This window comes from Ornithodoros turicata, chromosome 1 (assembly GCF_037126465.1).
Source record: "Ornithodoros turicata isolate Travis chromosome 1, ASM3712646v1, whole genome shotgun sequence".
NCBI classification, from domain to species: domain Eukaryota; kingdom Metazoa; phylum Arthropoda; class Arachnida; order Ixodida; family Argasidae; genus Ornithodoros; species Ornithodoros turicata.
The window spans coordinates 96,013,860-96,019,495 of NC_088201.1; the positions used below are offsets into that span (position 1 = coordinate 96,013,860).

General features: G+C 42.7%; 2 non-coding genes across 2 annotated transcripts; one reads left to right on the forward strand and one right to left on the reverse strand.

The window, feature by feature from the left end:
* Nucleotides 1-871: 871 nt before the first annotated feature.
* Nucleotides 872-944, reverse strand: Trnat-ggu (transfer RNA threonine (anticodon GGU)). Its single transcript has one exon. It is a non-coding gene; the product is annotated as a tRNA-Thr (tRNA).
* Nucleotides 945-1,356: 412 nt separating this feature from the next.
* Nucleotides 1,357-1,429, forward strand: Trnat-ggu (transfer RNA threonine (anticodon GGU)). Its single transcript has one exon. It is a non-coding gene; the product is annotated as a tRNA-Thr (tRNA).
* Nucleotides 1,430-5,636: the final 4,207 nt, after the last annotated feature.

Here is a 5,636-nt window from a genome sequence, read left to right on the forward strand (position 1 = left end):
GCAGTAAAAGAGCTCTTTTGGGGGGACCTGTGGACAAGAGAGCGTCTTCAGCAAACCGCTTTATGACAAGAAATAGGAGTGCCATGGGCAAGCGTACAAATCTATACAAATCTGTACTGTATGAGATAACAAATGATGCACTGGTTCCCATATTTCATTTCGCTATACATTATGTTATTTTTGTATCTGAATTTATTTCCATTCTAAATGCTACGGTGTATTTTTGTGCCACATCCTTCAGAGCAAAAATGAATATCGTAAACATAGCTGCCACGTTGATAAAAGCGACGACAGTGGTTTCAATGTTATACTATGCCGGACATCAAAAATTTTGTGACATATTCTCGCAAAACTCCTCATATATACAGGGTGTCCCAGAAAACGTGTCATTTGATTATAATTAAAAAACTACGCTACCTAGATTCATGCGGTCAACGGCATTTGTTAGGTGTTTGCCACCTCCTGAATTGCATGTCATGTAACCTAAATTTAATTATGTAATTTTTTTGCGAAGTGAACTCGGAAATTTGCCAAGTAAAGGTAACTTTTTTACCTCCCCAACATGAAGAGCATGCCGAATTTACTCTAATTCATAATAATTGACAGTGATATTCAGGATCTATCCTATCGGGAAAAATCGGGAAGCCGAACAGGCTTCTCGGGGCACTTCAGCATAACGCGCGAGGACTTTTCGAGCGTAATCGCTGTCAGTGCGACAAAAGGAGGTTGAAAACCCAGCCCACAGAGCGACAGTAGAAAAAGTGACAGCTCTTGAAATTGGGAAAGGGAATGTATGGTCCCATCTGAGGTCGGACGCGACAAGCTGCCTGTGAAATATGACCGATGAAAGATGAAAGTCACTGAAAAGGTTAGCCAGCTGTAGGACTCGAACCCACATCCTCTGGATTACCGGTCCAGGGCTCTACCAATTGAGCTAAGCTAACATTCCTTCTCAGCGACTTCCAGGGTGCGTCATCTGAAGGGACAAACCAGTCACTCTCTCTCACTCATCCTCCTTTCACTCTTACATTTTTGGTCACTCATACACACATTCATACGACAGGGATCGACGCAAGCGGCAATTGTTGAACATGAGAGAACTGATGTTCTGAGGCTGGAACAACATAGAAGGGACAATCACATACAATTGATTATCCCTGTGATTGACCCTTCTATGTTGTTCTAGCCTCAGAACATCAGTTCTCTCATGTTCAACAATTGCCGCTTGCGTCGATCCCTGTCGTATGAATGTGTGTATGAGTGACCAAAAATGTAAGAGTGAAAAGAGGATGAGTGAGAGAGAGTGACTGGTTTGTCCCTTCAGATGACGCACCCTGGAAGTCGCTGAGAAGGCGTGTTAGCTTAGCTCAATTGGTAGAGCCCTGGACCGGTAATCCAGAGGATGTGGGTTCGAGTCCTACAGCTGGCTAACCTTTTCAGTGGCTTTCATCTTTCATCGTTAATTTCTTAGGCAACTTGAGGCCTTGTATGTGATTGTCCCTTCTATGTTGTTCCAGCCTCAGAACATCAGTTCTCTCAAGCTGTCTGTGTTATCTCTCTCTGCCATGCCGGTGTGGGCTGGGTTTCCAACCTCCTTTCGTCGGGCTGACAATGAATTCGCTGAACGATTTGTCGCGCGCTATCCTGTGCAGGATCCGTAGAGCATGATTTTCGGCTATTTCTTCCGGTACTATAGCTCCTCAATATTACTGTCAATTATCATTAATTTGAGTAAATTCGGCATGCTCTTCACATTGGTGGGGTAAAAAAGTAACCTTTACTTGGCAAATTTCAGCGTTGAGTTCGCAAAAATTTACATAATTTAGCTTGGGTTACATAACATGCACATCAGGAGGTGGCAAAAACCTAGTAACAACAAATGCCCTTGACCGCATGATTCTAGGTGGCGTAGTTTTTTAATTATAATTATATGACACTTTTCCTGGGACACCCTGTATACTGTAGCTCACGAAAATCAAATCCTTCAGATGAATAATTCATGAACAGGTGGCGTCATCGAAGAAACATCTTTTTGGTAAAGATCCTTGGGACATCGGCCATGATCTGAGTAGAGAGCGACTCATTTGCATACACTCACTAATTCGGTAAACATCCTTTTAAATTTTACTTCGCACGCGTGCGCGACCTGTGTTTTACGCATCGGGACCTTCAGCGAAAAATATTCTGAGGAAAAAACCGCGTCGACGAATCGTCATTTTTACGTGTTTCCGCGCGCATGAACAGACTGCTCTAGTGCAAATTACATGACTTTTCATTGAGTTTCTGAAGACAATTTGCCAGCCACAAATCCCCTGTAAATCCTCTGTTTACTCAGTGTGCGAGATACGAAACCACTTTGCACAGAGAGCAATGGTTATTAATTGCAACGTTCCTGATAATATCATGTTGTCTTGTTCGTCAACTGTACGCTCAAGCAACAGTGATTTTGATTGAATGAATGTCGCGTATTTGTTGGTGGTTAGGCCTAGCAAAGCGATCATGCCAGAGCAACCTAAATAAGGTTAGTTTTGGTCAGTATGGTAATGTTAGTTCTGTAAGAGTATTGCAGTACACCCCTGGAGGGGTTAGGCAGGAACAGAGGTCCTTGTCATGAGCAGGCATCAGAACCGGTATTGTTTTCGGTCCGGTTCGGTTCGGGTTAAGGCATCCCAAGCAGCACAATGTACTGAAAGCCGAGTGCAATAGGGGTGGATGGGTATAGGTGAAAGGCCCTGAACAGACTCTTGAAACTAAAAAACATTGATAAGACACATACCGTCCACCCCTGTTGCACTCGACTTTTAGTACAGGGTGTATGTCGAAAAGGGGAAAAAAATAAAACACTGTCAAGGAGCCCGCGAAGAGGGAATCACACACGTAACATGAAAAACGGTTAGGAGCAACTAATATTTATTCGAACAAGAACTTTCGTGCAAGAGACTGCACTTCTTCAGGTTACACAACTAGGTTCAGGTTGTGTAACCTGAAGAAGTGCAGTCTCTTGCACGAAAGTTCTTGTTCGAATAAATATTAGTTGCTCCTAACCGTTTTTCATGTTACAGGGTGTATGCTATAAAAGGTCAGTCACATTTTCGTGCAAAAAGTGATACCTCCTTGATGCTATACCTCTATCACGAAAAGACTTTCTCTGCCTCAAAGTGAATCATTTATGCTAGAGGAACCTACGAAACGATTGTGGTTACCTAGCATTGTGTAACAAAATAAATATGACCATGCAAACTTTCACCTCCATCCATCGGTATTGCGCACAGGAAACACATGAAGACGAAAGTTTCCGTGGCCGTGGTTACTTTATTACGCAGTGAATGGTAACCACAATTTTTTCGTAGGTTTCTCTGGCATAAGTGATTCACTGTATGGCAGCACAAGTCCGTCTCTCAAATACATATAGTGTCACGCGCGAAAATGTCACTGACCTTTTATAGCATACACCAGTGATGGCCAGTAGTTAACTACATGTAGTTAAACTACTAGTTAAACTACCTGATTGTAGTTAAAAAGTAGTTATCAACTACTTGCAGAAATGTAGTGGCAACTACTAGTTAAACTACTATTTTAAGTAGTTAACTACAGTAGTTAGGTTACTGAAGGCGCCAACTACTTCCGATTTTGCCGCAACCTTTACGGCACGATTGTGCTTCCGACTTTTACCTTGAGCTACTTGTTTGATGAGAACGGAGGTGCAGAGCAATTGTGTCGTGCATGTGTACTAAATCTTCACTTTTAATGCTTTAAAACAGGTTGCTTTAAAACAATGTTTAAAACAGGTTGTTGAACGTACACCATAGCTGATCTGTTCTGTTTCCCACCACTGTACTACCGCACATGCTTTATCTGTTGTTTTTTGTAACGTCCGCAGTTTGATTCCAAAGCGTAAGGATTTGTGTAGTTTGTTGCAATCCTGTGAATGTGACCCTGTTGCACTTACTGGAACTTGGTTATCGCCGGATATAAGAGACAGTGAGCTGTTACCAGAGTGTCCTGGCTTTACCTTCTATCGCTGTGATGCATTCATCCCAGAATTACACAAATCACTACATCATATATTTCACAAATTCCAAAATTCAAAGGTTATTCTTCGTGGTGATTTCAACTACCCCTCAATTAATTGGAGATCCACCTCAGTCTCTGGCAGTGAAGAACGTTCTTTCATTGATTTGTATGATGTGTTTGACCTTCATCAGGTGGTTCATGAACACACCCGTGTAACTCCCACCGCATCAAACATCCTAGACCTAATCCTCCCTAACGACCCAGATATAGTACGTTCTGTATTTTCTCCATGCGCCTTGAGTGACGACAAAGTGCTACACTTTACAATATCTGTCCCCAGCGTGCCCCGTCGTTCCTCGTGCAGACGCATTAGATTATACGATAAGGGTAACTACAACCAAATAAATTCTGGATTATCCAATTACTTGGCTAACTTTCTTGCTAATTTTGAAGTACGGACAGTCGCGGAAACTGATATTTATACAAATCCAAGATTAATGCACTTATTGAAGCCTATATACCCTCCATTCTCATCAAGACACATTGTCATGCCCCATGGTACAATCATGAAATCAAACTGCTCGCCCGTAAAAAGAAACGTCTGTACAGGCTTGCTAAGCGCTCTAAGTCTGCGTCATCACTGCTAAAATATCAAGAGTGCGCCCGGAAATACAAATCATTGGTGACTTCTTCGAAACGCATGTTCTATAGCGAGGGCCTCGTTAACCTCTTGAAGCACAACCCCAAAGCATTCTACAAAGTTATAAACCCAAAATCTCCATCGGTAAACATCCAACTCAAAGATCATGATGGTAATTTTGTTAGAGATAACCAGTGTTCTCTTATCTTCAATAACGCATTTGCAAGCGTGTTCACCAACGAAGACACAACTACCCCTGCCGCGCCTCCCACATCCATCTTCAATAGCATGTCACCGATAGCGATATCTCCTGCTCGCATAGAAAAGATTATCTCTTCCATCAAGGTTTCCTTCTCTGCTGGTTTCGATGGAATAAACAGCAAAATTCTTAAAAACACAAAGGCTCACTCGAGCAGATTTCTTGCTGCAACATTCCAACAATCACTTAATAGTTCATAGATGGGTAGAAATCCAGCGAACCGGTAGAGATGTAGGAAGGGAGTTGCCTCAGGACAGAAGCCGCCGATATTTCGAACGGAGACTGTTCTTCTTCTGGGCACCGTCCTCATCATTGGCATGGTTTAAAGGGACAATTCGCATGAACCTTTAAACACGTCACACCTAAGCCTTTAAATACCATGCCAATGATGAGGACGGTCCCCAGAAAAAGAACAGTCTCTGTTCGAAATATCGGCGGCTTCTGTCCTGAGGCAACTCCCTTCCTACTTAATAGTTTAGTTCTGCCAGAAGACTGGCGTCGGGGAATGATAATACCAGTGCATACAAGGGGTGTCACTCATTCACCGCTGAACTATAGACCAATCTCCATTACCAGCGTCCCCTGCAAAATCATGGAACACATTATATATTCGCAGGTAATCAACTTCCTAGAGTCAAATGCTTACTTTTCCCCCTGCCAGCATGGCTTCCGTAAAAATTTCTCGTGTGAAACACAACTAGCTGGTTTTATCCACGACCTCCA